General features: G+C 34.1%; 1 protein-coding gene across 17 annotated transcripts in view; it reads right to left on the bottom strand.

Moving 5' to 3' along the window:
* Positions 1-20347, bottom strand: part of TENM3 (teneurin transmembrane protein 3) — a 1284378-nt gene that overhangs the window by 781951 nt on the left and 482080 nt on the right. For 16 of the 17 annotated variants that reach the window (XM_030947654.1, XM_030947660.1, XM_030947682.1 and 13 more), the window contains one exon: positions 13146-13310. The exons of the other annotated variant lie outside the window; for it this stretch is intronic. The gene's annotated coding sequence lies outside the window, so the exon portion shown is untranslated. The remainder of the gene's footprint in view (positions 1-13145; positions 13311-20347) is intronic. 17 annotated transcript variants of the gene reach the window in all.

Genomic DNA, 20347 nt, shown 5'->3' on the forward strand with positions numbered 1-20347 from the left:
TTTTGAAAATAACTTGCAGAGTTAAATGCATCTGTGCTTACACTCTTCTTGCCAAGGAAGTAATTTATAGGTGTAAATACAGAAATATGTATAATTTTTTTTTCAGTCATGAAGTAAGTTGTTTTAGTGGAAAGTAGGAGATATTACCTAGTAACTAGGTATAAGTAGGACAAATGAACAAACATATAAAAAATTACCATAATTAGACAATCTGGATAGAGATCTCAAATTATTTCTATTGAAAATAAAGGAATGCATGTGGTCACATGAAAGGCACTGATTATTTTACTGTTACTTTGAATGTTCATGTCTCCTGAAAGGTAATTTCCTAAATCTGTATTGTGAACTGGGACAGATCACTGCTTCAGAAAATCTGGTCCATTAGAAGCATTGAAATGAGTTTTTCCTATTATTGTAGTAGTCAGCAACTGTCAGTGGTTTTAAAACAAAGTAATTTAAGACAAAGGAAAAAGAGAAGTGAAGAAAGAAGAAGCAGGGAAGATAGAGAAAACAAAAAGTATTCTTCTACACAGCATGACAAGGTACCTTCTGAATTATAAGTTGAAAAGCATTAGATTTGCTTAATGAAAATATTTATAAACTTATATTCTCAGAATTTTTATCATTTTTCCTCTCCTCTCTGCCTAAGCTGTACAAGTATCAGACCTAAGTTATGTAGCAGAACTGTTGCAGTTTGATTCATTTGCTGCATACAGTTACAACTGCACATGCAAAAATCAGAGATAAACATTATTAATTTTCAATGTATGGCTTAATTTTAACCTGTTTTGAACTCAGACACTTCAACATCTGCAGTGAGTTCTGAAAATTTAGAAATTACCATTATTTTGAAATGCAGAGAAGTCACATTTTCAAATTAAATTACTTTACAAATAATGTATAGGAATTTTCCCACTGTGTTTTAGATAACTTTGCCTCTTTTACAGTATTGTTAAGAATACTAAGAAACTGTAATTTTGTCATTAAGGAAAGCTCACACATTTTAAAAGGTGATTGTTGTATAAATTATGCGTCACAAGCATCAGTAAGGTACTGCAGTGAATTTTCATAGTGATTGAACATGGCTCTGCTATTCCAAAGGGTCGGTGTAAAACACCTAAGTGCTCACACCCAGCAACTACCATCAAAACATCTGTTCTGTTTGCCAAGTATAAGTGACGCGCCAGAGTGTTCTGTGAGATCAGAGGAAATGGAGTATCTTTAAGTCCAGCTTACGGTACACAATGCTTCCTTCTGGCTTGAAGCCCCACTCTTCTGGACTGACATATCCTGAGCAGCTGCACCAGCATGCAACACATCAGGCACAAACTCATGTTAGATAATCAGCAGAGATCTGTAGCACATGTTGAAGAAGGACACACCACAATGTGTACTCCACTACCTTGAAAATCATTAATGTTCGAGAGTTGTGACTTACTAACCACACTGTAAGACATTGAAGTATACTTTAAGTAGAACTAGCTGAGTGGAGTCTCTAGGAGAGAATGAATATTTCCAAGCAAATTTCTCCAGATAATTCAAAAATGTCACTTCCCTTTCCTGGGAAATGGCAACTCAACAGACAAAAAAAACTGCTGCAACACTGGGAAAATTTGTCGGGAGACAAGGAGGTACTTTCAAAATATGATAGTGCTAATATTATAATTACGATTATTATAAAAAATGCCTATGAAATGTAATTGAAGTTAAGATTAATAAACTGTTCAAAATCAAAGATCAGTCATGTAAAAACGTTCCTACTGAAATTGTTGTATAAGGCAAATATGAAGCAGTGGATTTTCACTGGAGAATTAAGCCAATGCATTGCACTGCTTGCAAAGCTTTCAGTGTCCTCCCACCCAGGGAAAATAAAATGGCTTCATTTCAGAGGTATTATGACCAGTTTTCTAATTTTGAAAAGATTATGAGATATTTATAGATAGCAAACAAGGGAATCAAAACTAATGGTGTTCATTCTGTTGAAGCAACAAAATTACCCGAGACAGTTGAAAATTTCCTTTTCTAACTTCTGGAAATGCAAGTCCTGAAGTATCTGAAAGAATATCTTAGTTTAAAATTTCACAGTTGAAGAGAAGAGCATGACACAAATATAATTGGGTAATCAGTGTTCTAACATAAGGTGTTCTAATCTTCTACTTAATGTTATTTAAAATGCTATGTCTGTAATCATAAAATGGTCTTCTCCAGATTATATAACTGAAAATTTAAATAAAACAGATAATGAAAATTTGTTCAAAATCAAAAAAGCAGGTTGTGTAATTTCAATACATAAAATGTTTGGGGTTTTTTCAATGCTAATTATGTCAGTAATTAGCTTGAAATGTTCTTAAGCTATTTCTCCAATATATTTTTTTGATGAATATACATAATTATTCTCATCGTTTAAATTAATTTCTAATATTAGTTTTTAGTCCATAATGGTAAGTAAGTGACAATATTGATTCAGTACCTGGCTATACACATTCCCAAAGCTGCCACTAAAATTATGAGAAAGCACTGTAAAATATTGAGGGGAACTTTGCGACAGCTATAGCTAAGCTACAACAGCTTTAGCTGCAACACAGCTAAATACAAAAATATTTAATTAGGTTACCACAAAGACAGAAGAAAATACTTCAAGTCCAATCAAACATGAGAGAAGGTACTTTGAACAGAAGCCATGGACTACCCCTGTCCTTTTTGTTGAAACTACACTGCAGAAAGCTATACTTCTTATGGTCACCTTTTGCTTGTTTCCTTTTGCAGTCACAAATTAGTAAGCAGAAGCAAATAAGAGAACAAACAAGAACTGAAAATAAGGGATTAATTTATAGAAAAATAAAATGCAATAGCTAAGCAGAAGAGTAGTTTCCTTGAAGCTGTATGGTATGCCAGTGAGAAATAGCAGCATCTCAAGTTGCAGCTCAGAGAGGCTTTCACAAATGACACTGGCCCACCTGCTGTATGTCATTTTACAGCAATTCCACAAGCATTTGAATACAATGGAATACTCATCATCTTCATGTAAAATGCATGACAAAAGTCCCTCTACTTAAATTGCATAATACCATGAGCAGAAATAAGGTAGGTGCCTTTTTTCTACAGTTTGTATAAAAATAAACCAGCTAGAAACCCTACACTTAACTTACTTAACATAGTTTATTTGGTAGGATTCTTGAATATTGAATGATAAAATTGAAATATAGGGAAACTGTATTTCCAAATAAAATAAAATGACAAAAAATAAAGTCTAAAGAATACCTTTGAAGTGCATAACAAAAAATCCCTGTTTTACCTTGTGTTTATCAAGGGCACATCCTATAAGGAAATTGGGGGTCTGTAGGACCAGAAACATTGAGGTTGGGAAAGAGTATTTCTAAAAGATGAAGATAAAAATGAGCCATTGTGGCAATAATTTACAGAATGCAATCTATTAATAAATATAATCTTAAAATGCAAATCAGATGAAAGAAAAGTGGGAGCTGTGATTATACCAAGACTTTTGGAAATCATCAAAGACTGAATCTAAAGTCTGCATGACAAATGGTAGAAATTACAGAAATTCTATATTACAGAAATTTCTTCTATTCCCACAGATATACTCAAGGTAAAGACAGGAATTTATGATTTAGGAAAGAGGGGTCAAAGAAGATACCTTCCCACTATGGGGTCATGAAAGGAGGGTAAAGAAACCTTTGCTCAAAAAAGTATTACTACCTGATGAAAATAACTTGAGAGTAAAGCTTGCAACTTTTTGCAGGAGGAGTATGTATTCTATGAGGAGAATATAACTGCTCTTAAGGTTCATTCTCTGTCTCTCTCAAAGCCAAGTCCAGGAAATTCTAGACCACAGACTACAAAACATTCTGAGTTGTAAGGGACACACAAGAGTCATGGAGTCCAACTCTTAAATAAAAGGCTCCTGCAGGGATTGAAGCCACTGCCATGGTGGAATCATGCTGTAAGCAGCTGTCATATCCAATCACAAAACAAAGGAGAGAAACAGGTGAGCATGTACAACCCTGTGCCCCACAGGGGTACTATTGTCATAAACTATCTGAAAAAAAAGTGGCTGCTCTATTTTTTACCATTTAAGAAATTTAAAAAATAATTAGCTTAAGAAAAATAATAAAAAAATTAGCTTCACAAAATTAAAATTAATAGTTTCTCCTTTCTATATACCTACTGTACTATGTTGTTATAGCACAAAATGATTACCTTACATGTGGAATTATTATCATATCATTACAGATGTGAGGAGGGAAGATCCCTTCAGTTTCAATGTAGAGAGGTATCAATGCTGAATTTACTGTTACCTTCTATGTTCTATTTTTGTTACATATTCAAATAATCATAATGCAAAAATCCACATCTCAGCTGCCTATGAGAAACAGACACTAATCTTTCATTAAGACAGCTTTAGATGCATTTGTTCACTTCTGTGTACCATAAAATTTTTGGTTTCTTTAATACTAGGTTTTACTTTATAGTAAAGACTTAACCATTTTTGTATTTAAAAACAACAGAACATAATCGGATTACTGAGAATTTAGAAGTGCTTTCACATCCCATACTTTACATGCATTTTAATAACCGTTTGTTATTACTGTTCTGTAATATGGAAATCCATATTATTGTTAATATTGCACAAATTCACAGCTAATCACATTATAGCACCAAAGGAACAATTATAGTATGTGAATGTGTATAAAGATTAATATACATATCCTAATAAATCTCAGCTGACCCATTAATGTATAATGGGCCCAAAGGAGGCCTCATATCCTAGGTATATTAATGGCACATTTCTTTCCCCCTCCCCTCCTTTCCTCATTTTGTTTTATATGTACAAACTGCCATAAAAGGAAAATTAAGCCATACAAAACCACTCTGAAACATCAAGAGGCTAATCAAAAGCACAAACCACTTTCTTTTCTTATTATACTACAAGAATCACACTAATATTTGACATGCATGTACAATGAGATGGGGTTTTTTTCCTCTTCCTTTTGAGAATAAGGCTTCTGAAATTGTGGACAGGCATCTATCCCACATGCACTCCACAATGAGTAGCTATTACAAGTGGGTTAAGGGGGGAACTTTCAGTTTAATTGTAAATTATAATGGCTTGTTCTTTGTTTAGGGGTGATACTTCCAACTGTTTCAATTAAATCCCTTGTAGTTTAAAATGAAAGAAAAAAAGAGACAAATGATCCTTTTTGTTATGTAAGATATGCCTTACAATATCACTACATAGTGACAACTCCTTGTCCTCCTGTCACATCCTGTCCCTTAGACCATGCTGCAGAAAAGCAATTTTCTGCCTCAAAAGCACTCTATTTTTTAAGTTTGTCTCTGGGCAATTTTCAGGTCTACTAGAGCTGCACAACTGTATACAGATGAGAAAGACCCAAAATAGGGCAATTTATTTGATTCCTCCTCTTCAAAACATTTAGCTGAGATTGCATATCCAACAGAGAAACCCCAACAAGAATATTCAGAGATGACCTGCAGTGACACACATCTTTTTTCCACAAAAAATTTGCATTAAACATCTTCTCCAGACTTCTCAGATAGTCTAGATTTGACTTTTGTTTAACGTGACCTTTAACACAAATATTTCCCATGATATAACCAGCTAATTTCTTTTTTAAAGGAAACAGTAAGAACTGGTCAGTTAAATAAAACATTTATGAAGTTTTTCAGACAAAGAAATTTTTTTGTGGGCCTTTCTATTCTTTAATTTCTTCTTTTTTTTTTTTTAAGATTAAATGCATTTCTTTGAACCCGGTTCCTCTCTTGTTCGAAAGTAAATAAATACTTGGATGGGAAAATACATCCTCCAAGTGTTCAGCTGCTGGTAACTTAGCATTTACCAATGCCTGAAGCTAGTTTGACCTCAGTGTTCCCCTGGTACAGCTCTGCCCTAACACAGTAAGGGCACTTCTCAGTAGAGCAAAGGCCTTGCCTTTTTAATCACCCACAAGCTGAAAACTACTTTGCCTGCATGGAAGTGTTTAAGGAATCAGGATAGCTCCAAGACTGGGACCTTAGTTTGCTCTGAATGTAACATTCGCTAATGCATCATCTGAGGCAAAAACTTGACAATGGTTTTGAGACTTTTCAGGGAGCTAAGTGAATTTTCAAATCTGAAACAAACCATAGGGTCTTCAGTGTTCAAAATCATGTTCAAAATCAGAGTTCAAAATCAGTGTTCAAAATCATGTTCAGTTTTTAAAATTTTAAACCAGAATGATAGCTCATTTAGCCCTGAAGACATAAAATTATCTATTTAATTTCTCTATTATTGTCTTTTTAATTGATTGATATGTACAATTAATTTCAGAATTTCATGCTGACGTGCAAATCAATTATATATTAAAAATCACTATTAATATTGGCGTCAGAAAATAGTAAAGCATAAAGTATGTCTATAACCTTATATGATTCTGATCAGACCCCATCAGCCAAAGCACATGTTTTCTTTGCTAGTATGACAAAGATCTTTAGTATGAATGAATTTTGAATTTTTATTTACCTGGCATGTAAGTATATTTAAAATTTAACTGAGAGGGAAAGAGCCTTTTTCTTTCTTTTTCTAAGGTAGAGAAATAGGTTTGGACTGGAAGGGATCTTAAAGATCATCTTGTTCAAACCCTCCTGCCATGAACAGTGACACTTCTCACTAGACCAGGTTACTCAGAGCCCAATCCAGCCTGGCCTTGAACACCTCCAGGAATGCAGAGTCCATAACCTCTCTGGGCAACCTGTTCCACTGCCTCATCACACTCACAGTAAAGAGTTTCTTCGTAATATCTAAATATCTAAATCTAAACCTATCCTCTTTGCATTTAAAGCCATTACCCCTCATCCTATCATTTGGCCATGAAGACAGAATCTGTCTCCTGTTGTGTCTGTCTGAATTTCCCTTTTATACTGGCCCACAGAGTTTGTGCAAGAATACACAAACTGGATTGCATTGGAGATCAGAGAAATCTAGCACTAGCAGAATAGAGAATTTGATTGAGGGGTAACCCCATTTCCCAATATGTTTAAATTCATGCTTTAAATTACTGGGGTGAAAATTTATTCACGTATATTGCTGTGCACACATAAGAGAGGAAGACCTTTATGATGTAGTCCTTTATGTCTGCAAGTGCTAATGTTATCTTAGCACATCTTATATTCAGTTCCCAAGTTAGGACTGTAAAATGTGGTAACACAATTGTGTATAACCTAACAGAGACAGAGATGGATAAAACTGTAAACCATGAAAACCTTGCAAGTGGCTGAAATGGGACAGTAAAAGAATATAATTCTTTTAAAATATTTTCATCTCTGAGATCTGCTTAAGACTGCTTGAATATTTAGCCATGCAAGAAACTCATTAATGTAGATGCAGCTCGCTGGCAAATCTTCAGTTAGGTTGCTGGTTGCTGTCAGTTGGTCACAGCTTGCTGATGATTCAAAAGTCTAAGTGCAAACTGATGCTCCATTCATTTCGCTTTAACAGTAATGCAATGGCTATGTCAATCAGAAGTTACCAGGAATAAAAGCAACAACTGGTACTGAAAAAACCACAACTCCTTGGCCTTAAATTCCTCATTTTTGCCTATTAATTACATTCTATTTGTTTACATATTTTTTACTCTTTTGGTATGGATAGCTAGCATGTATTCAAAACCAGAATGTCATTTACACAAAAGAGTCACAGGAATTACTTCACAGCAAATCTGACTATTGCCAGACCACTTTGATAATGTACAGGTAATGTTTCTTTAAGCAAATTTTACACAGTCAAGGGTCCAGTATGTCTTTTAATCATAATTTTGTGAAGCAAACAGAAAAGCATGAATAGAAAAGCTGTACACCTGACAGAAAGAGATTGAGTACTGAAGAAAAAAAAGCTCTAATTGAATGATTCATGTCCCTGACATGAATCCCTGGATTCATGCGAAGCAAAGTGCACTGTAGGATAGAGAAGATATCTTTCTTTCCTTAGCAGTAAAGTTAAAAAAAAAAGAAAAAAAAAAAAAGAAAGTTGAAAAAGTGTATTTGCTTCCAACGGCTTGTATCTATAACATACAAAATCAAATACAATCTTAGTTCTATTTTATGAGTGTTTTAGGTAACCTTCAAAAAGTCAACATTTTCTCTATTACAAAAAGCCAATCTCTTAAGTTGAAAGGTCTTTTTCCAATGACTATTCAGTAAAATATGCATGAACAGTCCTTAAGACTGAGACTGGGACCTCTCCCTTCTTCTCTATGGAGACTGTACCAACCACAAGGCTGCAGTTGCGCTCCCTCTGATCCTTCTATTCCCTTTCATTTCCTAAAGTTTCTCAACATTAGTGATGAATAGAGGAGACTTCTTTAAGAATGGTGTCTAGACTGAGTGTCTAAATGGAGCTTGTTCAGAAGCCTGATTCCCTTATGATCCCATGGTGGGACAGCCAACGCCTGCCACCAGAGATGCACAGACTGACATAGCATGGACAGAATTCTAATGCTAGGAATGGCAACTGAGCTAAAGCTTTAGTTATTAACATGGGCACCCTTAACCTTGTGAATGTTCTCACATTTACTCTACTTTTACTCAGCTGCAACTCCTCCTCTGTCAAACATGCTTCTTGGTAGTTCAAAACAATGAGATTTGTGGCACATCTCTTATCCCCACACTTAGGGCATAACTCCTTTCAGCATTTTATGCCGAAACTTGACACTTATTCCACAGCATGTAATACAGAGTTGGGTGACAGTCCAAGTAGCAGATGCTTGAAACCTAGGTGATGTCATCATTCTCTGTGGCACTCATACACAAGTCTCTTATTAAAGTCACCATAAAATCATAAAATTCACAGTTTCATAAGTACAAATCTTCAGTTAATAGTGCATTTAGTCGGAACTAAAATTAAAATAAGAATAAATTTCTTTTGACATAAAATAGAAAGCAAAAAGAGAAACAACAGAAAACAAATTTATGAAATATTTTCTTCCCTCCTCTTGCAAAGAGACATCTGAATAACGATGACTTTATTTTAACTTTGCTGTGTAATTGTAACCAAGTAACAAGAATATATGCATAATAACTTTGACCTGGATGTTTGAATAGCACATCAGACAGCTACTGAATTACCTGAAAGTATTACCATATGAAGAGCTTGTGCTTCCTAAATGCTGTCACTCAAAAGGCTTTTGGCATCTCTTCAGAGCCCTCTCATTTACTTCCTTTACACAGGAGTAAACTTAGACTGCCTCATATTTTCATAGAGAAAATAACACCACCATTCAGATTTTAAAGTTTTCCTTGTACTCAAACAAATTATATAGTCAAAATTATATTTACCTTAGAAAAGGAATAACTTATGTTCATGATTGTCATATGTGCATATAAGTTCTTCTATTTTGTTAGCAGTTTGCTAAAATTAATTTTTATGATGGGTCTGAGGAATTGAAGATGTTATTCAAGTATTTACTAGCATTTTTGTGATTTTATATTTATATTTTATGACAGAATTATTTATTAATTTCTTTCATCTCTGAACATTTCATGTAAACAATCACTAACAAGTCTTCTCAATTCTTAATGTTTAATTAGACTTGCACATGAGCATTTGGGACAACATAGCTAAATAATCACAGTAAAATCTCAAGTAAACCTCAGTAATTCACTTTAGCATACTCTTCAATTTAAAAACCTTGGACAGGAAGAATCATTTTGTTTTATCTGCTGTTTGAACAAACATAATAGCTAAAAAGGAATTAAGAATTATAGTATCATTCACAAAAACTTGCTGTTTAATTAAAAAAACCCAAAAAATTGTGGGAACTTTTTTTTTTTAATTGAGCTGTTTCTTAATCCCAATCTCAGCGTGGGGATCCCAGCTATTTCTTGTATCTTTTTAAATGCCTGCATATTTTAGCCTTAGCTAAGGCTAAACCTGCAGTCTGTATGTATGTCCTATCTCCCTTCACCTAGAAATTTTTTAGCTGGGTGATTGTCAAGTGTTAAGCAAATTGGAGAAAAACAAGTCTTAAAGCAAGTCTTAAAGATAATTAAGACCCTCAGAAGTCTCAAGGATGGAGATATAAATTAATATCCCCAGGGAGAGGAATGTGGATAGGAGATGGCTGGGCTACTCAGCATTCAGGGAGCTGCAGACTAAACACAGCTCTATTGCTTCCCAGGCAAAGAGGGTAGGTAATAAGGGGAATAGGGAGATCAGAGTTGCAGTTGAAATTGGTGACCTTAGATTACAAAGAAAACAGAGCTGGGTTTATTAGTTCTACCTCCTCAAACATCATGTTTTTACTAGTTGGCAGACTATGCCACTTGTCTATGATCCCAGTTTCATCAGATGCCAAAGAGTTTAGATACAAAAAAACCCAAACAAACCAAAACAAAGAAAACCCATAAAGATTGAAAGAAGCAAAGTCATTTACTTACAGGAGAGCAACACTCTCTAAGACTAATGACAGTTTATATTTCTGGAAGCTAATGCACTTTGCACATTCAATGGATATTCAAACCTAGTTGCATGGAAATGTCTTCATAAAGGTTCAGAGCTACAGGCTTTCCAAGGGTAAATTTGCCTTTAAAAGTTCTGTTAGAATTCACACTGGATTTTTTTACCAAACTCCTGATAAATAGTTGAGGTTTCAAGAACAACCAATAAAATAATCAGAGGTGGATTATGCCCACTCTGACAAAATAGGTTACAACAAAAATGTGTTTAATCCCACTTTCTTCACATAGAGGGAATATTTACATTGATACAATATTTAATCTATTTATCAATGTATGCCTCTCATTTCTTTCATTAAGGCCCTTTACCCTTTGTAAACTATCAAATTTGAAGAAAATATCAAAAATGTGAAAAATGCAATAGAGGCAGTGAATTACTGAATCTAGAACCATCTGGTGGATCAGACTGAAGCACATGGTTGTATAAAAAAGAAATTAAAACAGGAAAATATAATATTAAAAATTTTTTGCATAGTTGATTACTTCTTTCTAATGTGGATGTAGTCAAAATTAAAAAAGCCACCTTTTTTTTTATCTAACAGATATGTTATGTACTGATAAATGGTTATGATTTGATTATTTCAGGTAACATCCTAACTTCCACAAAGATTCTTCACTCTCCTTGTGAGGACAAAGCAGTTGCTGTGGTACCAAAAGACCTTATAATCACCCAATTTCCTGCTATTAGTATACCAGTTGCTCTTACAAGATCATAAAGAATGTCATCATAAAATGAGTTGTGAACTGTATACCTATACTTGGAATCTGGCATGGAAAGAAGAACAAAATCAGGGTCCTTAACTGTTGGACTGTGTATAGTTCTGTCCTGCCCATTTTAAAAGAAAGCAGCTACATATGCAAAATATCATAGTCTGATCAAACAGCAAGTTAATTCCATAAAACTACTGTAAATTGATAAAACATCCTCTAAAGATATAAAAAATGAATTGACAGAGAAGTTTAAAATGGAAACACTGTTAAAGGAGATGCAGGAGATCAAAAGATGAATGCTCTCTCTTATTGCTTCCTTTTTCAAATGGTATACAGCCTTACCATCATATGTGACCAAACTAAATGTTACAGTGCGTGGGTTTGAGTACCACAATGTTACTAGAAAAAAAGCTGTAGCAAGTGTATTCATACATTTTTTTGAAGCTGTTATTACAATGATCCCATCCTAGACTGAAGACCTACTTCAGTTCTAAGAGATTCACACAAATCCTCAAAACAGCTCACAATACTGATTTATCTTGTTTACCTGTACCCAAATGCAAACCCCCAAATTACTAAGTAGCCACGACTCCATCACATAAGTTGATACAGAAACAAAGAAAGAACATTGATAGAGCATACACATTTATGGAATTCTAGTAATTTCTTCCCCTTGTTTCTCTCCCCTGATTATAAGTAGTCACAGAAATAAGTGACAATTCTAACACATACTTGAGGAACTTATAAATTGCACCACTGTTCACTCTTTAAACAGAGAGAGAGATATAACAGGTACACCAGCCTTTCCTTTTCCTGAAAATGTTCCATTAATCAAAAGGCATTATTTTATTAGGCTGATGCCATAATGCTCCTATTAATATTTCTTTTGAAGATGCTCTAGTCCTTTAAACTAACATACTTCAAGTACCCATATGGTTAAGGAAAAAAAAAGAAAAAAATTAACATTACATATCATAAAGTCATAAATGATACATCACTTTTGTCTGAATAGATGATTGCAATACATAGTTAATACTGAATGACAGCTAAGTGATTTTCCTGTCCATGTCTTTGTTTTAATACATGTAACCAACACTTAAATAATTTGCAGTCTTAGATTCTACACTTATTTGCAGCTTCCAAACTGTTCCAAGCAAGGTTAAATATTTTTCTGTATCTGTTCCTGTACTTTATATTGTTGTTTTATGATACTGTAAATATTCCTGAGCCACGGGGGACTATTTCACTATCGACACATCTGGTTTTAAGACTGGAAATCTCTTAATCTCAAGTGGGGTAAATCTGCTGTGATAGCCTCAAATGACCTGAGAAGTTTTTTCAGTACTAACTATGGAACTTAGCCTTATGGAACTACTACAATTATGACATCATCCCTGGACTGCCCTGAAGGTATCAGAATTTCTTCAGTGCTGCAATTTCACTCTAGGCATACTTCCCAAACCAGAAAGAATTGAAAGGCCTCCAATTATCTTCCTTAATCCCTACACTTGGGAAACTTTCATCTTGACATATTTGGGGTGTTACAATAAATTTATAGCATTCCAGACCTCTTAGCCATGAGAAAGTAACAGCAAGACAGGAAAAATCTTTTGTGCTCTCAGGAAATACTTCTCTCTGTAAAGCAGTATTTTGAAAGGCTGGTTCCTATAGTTTGAATAGTTAGCACATGATAGTGTTCTAAAATGCTTATAAGTGTAGATAAATCAGTGATGTTAAATAACTGAAGTTATTATTTAAAGAAGGGAAAAATCCACTCTCCCCAAGCAACACCTGCACATGTGGGTTTTTTTGAAACTTTGAGAAAATGGAAACCACTCAGGTCAACACAGCTTTTTGAAACAAGTTTCTTTGCACGAAGGAGCTGCTTTCCCCATGTGGTCACTCACCAATATTTATGAGGGAAGGTCACTTGGAATGCCACCAGCAGATGAAAAACAGGAGGAAAGGAGGGGTTTTCTGTCTTCACTGAGCTGGGTGATTCTGCCAAAGTGATAGCCGACATTGACATTACACAAGGGAAAGGTTGGCGTAGTCTCACAGCCCCAGCTCTGCTGCAGAAACAAAACAAAACAAAACCAGTGTATACTTTTCAAATAAGCGTAATGTCAAAACATTAAAAGTCTGATCTCTGGAATATAAATGACACCTTAACCTTGGCTTTGAAATAGCTATCTCAAATCTACTTTAAAAATAAGATTTAAAAAGACCCCTATGGAATAAAATGTTCTTCCATAAAATTAATCAATCACTTTAAGGGTTTAGTGGAAAGAAATGGCCATAAACATCTTATGTGCTCAGCCGGTGGTAGAAGGCAGACAAAAATTATAATTCTGATAAAAAATGAGGAAAAGCTGAGATTTGAAGGGAAGACTGCATGCAGAATACATGGCAGGGAATGACAGGAAATTTTATAGGTGAACGTGGCCTATGGAAAACTCAAGGGAGAATGGAAGGATTAATGAGAGGTCCCCATTAATTTTTTTTATTTATTTCATTTTCTTAGCATGTGTCTGAATTTTTACCTACACGTCTTATACGTCCTAAAAGAAAAAACTGTGATGAATAAATAAACAGCTCTAGAAATCTTCAATAGGGTCCTTTACCTTGCAGGGAATATTATCACTGGCTTTTGATACAATTTCTGCTGCAGGGAAAGACTTTCAAAGCTCAGAATGCTGAAGTATTGCCAGGCACTCAAAGACCCCCTGCTGTGCGCGTCAAACTAAGAAATCTCTCTGAACTTGTCGAATTAAAAGTCATCTCTCTCTCTCTGTAACCCCTGCATGAGCTGGGAAGCTCTGTCCTCATTTTTTCAGGCCTTCCACGATAAACTAATGGAGCCTGAAGCATCTTTATTCTTTTCAGGCACATAATTAAAATTCTTTTAAAAATGTAATTGAAGGCAATGAATTTCAAAAGGAGGTTCTAGTTAACAACAAGGCTAGAACAGTTTCAGTAGGCCATACTACTTTACCATCCAATTTTCTTTCAAAGGTAAAAGCAAAACAGCTTGTTATGATTCTGGGTGTATTATTTTTCTTTTTTTTTTTTTTAATTTTGTTTGTACATCAATAGTTTGCACCAAACCTAAACATCTCAGCAGGATTTATGCTTTCTGGAATGTCATAAGACTTAATTACTGAAAAAGCAAAGAGAAGTATACTATAAAAATATGAATAAAGCAGAAGTTATTCTTGGTTTCTCAAAATCATTATTTATATATCCCTAAAATAATATACTTATTGAAGTATTTGTATTTTCTTGGTAACCCTCTTTTATTAAGTAAATATTTGCAACCTCACAAATTTTTAGAAATCTCATAATGCATAGAATGGTAATTCTCTGTGATGACTATTGCTGTAAAACATTGTAACGACTGGTTACAATACATGTTTGATGTTGCCAAGGAAAAAGCAAGTGCTGATATAATTAATGATCTCAAATGAATATAAAAGGAACAAAAATCTATCTCCCTGGATTTGAATCCCAGGGATTATCATACAAAATTAACTTAAAGGAGGCAGGAGACAAGACAGTGTTTCAGAAAGTCATTTCTAAGGTGACTTCCTAGAGACCTTAAAATCTAAACCAATTTTACTTTTTTAATATCTCTTTTAGAGTGATTTTCAGTACCCCTCTCTGTTGCAAGCAAAAAGATTCAGTTTTTACCTGTTTCCTCCATGCTGTATTTTTAAAACTGGTACTTCTGGCTATAAATGACCATATGATATGTATTTTTTTAGAGTTTTCCCTAGAGAAACTAGAGATGGAGATGTTTTAAGGAATGTTATTTACAGTTCTTGTAGCATTAAAAAAAAAAAAAGCCAAAAAAAGGTGTAGCAAGGAAGCACTACACTCACAACTTCTGGGTAGTACTCTGCCTCTGATAGTTATGATGCCTCTGGGAGACCTGAGACAACACAGCAAACAAAGCTGCTTTTCATCCTTGGAGGGGGAAGCACAGTATGTGTTCTGCATGGGTCAACAGCTGCTCTGACTAGTAGAAAGGTAGAAAAAGGACCCAGTCAGCTCAACGGGAAAAAGCAATGACAAAGCAGATCTAGCAGGAGCAAACTAGGGGTTTGACTACACCTTCAAGTAATAGCTCTTCAAGTCAAATATTTCTTTCCTAGTTTTTTTGGTTTTGTTTTATGTGAAACCTGTGTGCAGCAGAGGGCACAGCCCACTCCAGAGGTCATGCTGAACAGGCAATACAGAGAGCAGTGGACCAAGGTTGACCCTCTCCATTTTCTGCAGTTGTCTCACATTACATCAGCAGGTTAGAAACACTCACATTCCCACATGCCTTCATTTCACACCCAGAACATGTAACATACAACTTTCACAGATTGCACAGAGCCCACCCATTATGCTCCAATCTGGAAAAAAAATCAACAAATAACAGTCACATCTTAGATCCAGTAAGACCATACTGGCACAAGAGCAGCTGACCAAAGGCTATTCATTGATTTCTACCAGCGCATTGTTTACATGGCTGCAGTCTTATAATTACAAACAATCATAAGAATAAGGCAGTCCCTACTATGCCTTGTATCCTTATTACAAAAAACTGAATTCTTCTTGGCTTTCTCTTTGGAAAATTAGGGAGATTTATGACAGTGTATTTATCATGTTTAATTTTACAGAGTATCTTAATTGCCATGCAATCAACAGAAAGCATAGGAATAATCATCAAGAAAGATGAATTAACAAAAACCATAAAATAAAAAGAATGTAGGCAAATTAGTATTTTCAAACTTCATTTCTGCTGTAAAACTGAATTAATGAAAGCATTGTGGTTACAAAAAGGAACTCATCTTCCATCACGATTTTTTCTGTCGAATGCAAAGGACATTGGACAAAACAAAAGAAACAAAAACTGCAAGAGACAGTATCTGATATATAAGAAAAAAACCAGTGTGATCCAGCATGAGTATTTAATGTCTGTTTGTAGAATGAGTAAAGGCTCCTTTAAGTTCACTGAGCACTCACTGTGAAGTTTAGGGAAGATCACTAGCTTAGAAAAAAGTGGCTACTGAAATATGAGTCACATTTATGAACAAAGGTGATCAAAGTCCACTTGGCTGCTAGAGTGTCTTCAGTTTATTCTACTGCAGTACACCTATTGCTTGATTGAAAAGTCTGTGAATATAGGCACCCAGGTCTATCTACTGTCACTGTGCCTGAAATTGTCTTTTGTTATGTCTGACTTCCTTTATTGTTTTGTTTTTCCTAAACAGAAGCTGAAATAATTTTTATAACACTTGGGAACACAAATGTTTACAATAAAGTAAATTTAAAATACTAAACACATTCACATTAATTCATTTTTCTCCTTCAAGCTAAAATTATTTTAAAAGCTGTGATAAAATAAAAATTATTCAAACTTTGTTCCCAGTCATATACTGCTACTATGATAGTGATGTTATATAGACACATCTTACATTCTTACATGTCTTGAAGATTTCAGACACTTTTTTCAGTGGAGGAAAAAAATTGCCTTTTACATCATTGCCAAATACGAGGTTAATGCAAGTAATTTATTTCTTCAAATGACACTTATTGCTTATGAACACCTACCTCTTATATGTTATAAAACTAATATCTAACTTGGGCAGAAAATTAGGATACCTATAGTAAAGCTCTCCAAGATACAGTTTTGATCCAGTAGCTCAGTGCTGTGTAGACAAAACTGTTGACAGATGCTGCCCTGATAATTTGGTATGAGGTAGTGCTACATCAGAAGAGGGAGTAAGTGAATGTAAACCCAATTAAGACTTCAACAAGAAAAGCAAGACAGAATATTTCAACTGTTCTCTCTCTTCTGCAAAACAGCCTGATGCCCATATTCTAAGACAATTTTCCAAATTCTGTAAAAAGTTATCATGCATCAGAATTTAAATTTTTTGGAGACTGAAATGCTCCTCTGTTTTATTCCTGCGTCTTGATTCTTTAGATTAATACAGATATGTGGTTTCTTGACTGTATTGTTCAATCATATATTCTGCAATTACAGAAAAACACCTTTATCTGATAAATATAAAGCACAGATTAATACAAAGCAGCGAGGAATTCCTCAGTGAAATTTGCTATCAAATGACAAGCTGTATAAATTTAAATAAAAATGTTAAAAATAAAAGCATATCCTTATAAACATGTTCAATCTCCCACATCAATACTGATTTTAGTGTTCTATATGAGGCAGTAACCCCAGGAAAAAAAAATCAAGAAGTATTTTCCTTTGCTTTTTCCATCCCTCTTGGATATGGGCAATATGACGGCCTCCACAAAAATCTTAAACATTAGAAATTATCTGAAGTACTTGTAAATTGAAATTAGCATTTATTTGTATGATGTATGAGTAGATGCTAATGAGGAGAATAGATAAACAATAAAACAGACCCTAAATTAATTACTTTGCTCCTAATCCAGCTACTAGGTTCCAGGCCTTACAAATAAGTTTAGAGTAGGAAAGAAAAAAAGTTACTTATTTTCTGACAATTCCTTTTGTATATAAAATTGTAGTATTGAAAGTAACTATTAATCATATGAAGGAAAACTCTGAGTGAAATCTCTCTGATCACTTTATAGAGGATGTATTAAGCAAGCATTTCTACAGAAGGAGGTGCAAATTACAGAGTACAGAAAGTCTGGTGGTCTTGCTGCAACAAGAGCAAAGACAAAACTGATAATATTTTGCAGAAAAACTTAAGTGTGGTCAGTGTAACTCATTCCTAACATATCTTGATGTATTTAATGCTTTCTTTGGGTTGACATTTTCTTATGAATAATTTTTCTCTATCAGTTGTATAGGGACCCGTAATTCCTACTGCTGTACTCTATCTAAGAGCCTGAGAATGAGGTAAGGATGGACTAATTTCATTTTACCTGCAGGAATTCCAAGTCTTTCAAAAAGGCCAGATTAATACAGTTACAAGTCTGAGTCATAGTAGCTGAAATCTAAACCCCATTTATATAAATGTTCTTTAAATGTTAAAAATCAATTGTAAAAGATCCCTACACACTGAATATCTTCACTGCTGGTTGTTCTCACATTTGCAATAATGCAAAATGGGAAAACAACTTACAGAAGGAATATACAAATAGAAAAAAATATTTTTTCTATTTGTATTTTTTCTTCTTAAAATATACAAGCAGTGCTGTTCTTAAAGTGTTTTCAAAATTGCAGTATCTTTTCCCCTGGATATATTCCATTGTTATAGTCAAGTTTGGAAGTTCTTTGAAACAAATTACTGCGGCAGCTTCACCTTTATACAGTTCAGAGCAAGCCACTGATGGCACAGTGTATTTCTGTCAAACTCAGTGCTTAAGAACAGAACAGGAAACTGACACAGTTATGACAGGCAAACACTATATCAGCAAGACCTTTATGTTGATTATTGCATACTCTTAGATTATGTGGATTATTGCATAGTTCTTGTTACATACTCATGGAAATAGGACTGCAATAAAAACTGTGAATTCTGAAATACCTTTGCAGACAGAATGATGACTGAAGAAAATTATTGAGAAAATGGAGCACCTTTTAAGATTATCAAATTTTCTACTGCAATGCTAATATTTTTATTGAAAATATGTTAGCATAAAGAGTTACCATATGTGTCAGGTTAAAACACATAATATTTTTCATTTGAATTCAGAAATATGTGAATTTCTTGAGTCACAATTAATAAATAAAATGGATAGCCCATACAGCACTTTCAGTGATTTTTTTAAAGCAGTTTGTTGTAAATTCTAATTTTACAGAAGTTAGACCTCAGTTCCTAAACCCCAGCATTTTCAGGATATTACCTGGAGCTGCTACACTACAACTACTCTAATTTCTTGAAATCCAACCATCATTAAGTTAGCAAATGACAGATGTTTAGAAACTTCTTCATAAAAAAATGTAAGTTCCAGAGAATTAACAAAGAATAAAATTCCTAGGGTCTAATCTTGAATTTGCTGTATAATGCATTTATACATATGCTTTGTTTTAAGGACTGGAAGTTTAATACTTTAGATGTTTTAAACTCACAAACTAGATGCATATCTTCTGTAAATTTAGGCTTCTTAACAGTTATTTCTTGTATTGCTTAGGATATTTATTTTATTTTAAATGAAACGTTCATATTTGAGTGAAAGAGAATTTCTGGGTTTTAAAATCAATTTTAAATTGTATCCAGGGAATAAACATAAAACAGAACTACGTATCTGCTCTAAAAAATGCTGCAAGCTCATCATGTTGTTTAGGGGCTTAGGTGACAGAACAGATTTTAATGTAAATAAAGTACTTAGTCACTGCTTAGTCACTAAGTACATAAGACAGGAGGCAGTCTGAGTGGATTAGTTACAAACACATGTTGAAATTAATCACAGATCATGGCAAACACATTTTCTTTTTAGAGTATATCCACAAAAAACTTGCTGAGGTTTACATATGGTAGAGATGCTCACTGGAATTATTTTGGCATTTATTTTGTTTTCATATCAGTCTGCAACTTTGTTTTAGGTATGCATATGCTCAATTATATGGCAGCATTTAATTTATTGACACATTATAACTGTAATGTGCTTGTCATAATTTCATGTTATGTTGTATGTGATAATTGGAAACAAATAACATACAGAGTGAAGTTTTAGTCAACACTTTCTTTGTAAGGATTGGAAAGAGTTCTGTGATCCATGATAAATGGATGCATATAGAGTGGAGGTTCTATAGGACTCACTGCATGTAGGATTAGCCTTGAGCCTCAGTTCACCTATTTGTCACACGTTATGTTGTTGGCATCCAGCTCTTTTTCAAACTCCACTCCTTCAAATAATCTTTCATTCTAGAAACTGTGCAAAATGTGAAATAATTTTCTAAATCAAGCATATTAAATTTAAGTACTATATTGTTATAGAGTAGGCATTTTTGTTTATTTTTATTTTTCTAATGTTAACAGATGTAGTAGGGATCATGAAACAGAACCATTGATAAGCTCCTTGTTTAAAGAGTAATTCAGTAGTATGTATGTCCATAACTGTAATATATTAAGAAATCTACTATCATTTTATTTAAAGTTTTGGGATGAAACTATGAAAG

Source organism: Camarhynchus parvulus, chromosome 4 (assembly GCF_901933205.1).
Source record: "Camarhynchus parvulus chromosome 4, STF_HiC, whole genome shotgun sequence".
In the NCBI taxonomy this organism is placed as follows: Eukaryota; Metazoa; Chordata; class Aves; order Passeriformes; family Thraupidae; genus Camarhynchus; species Camarhynchus parvulus.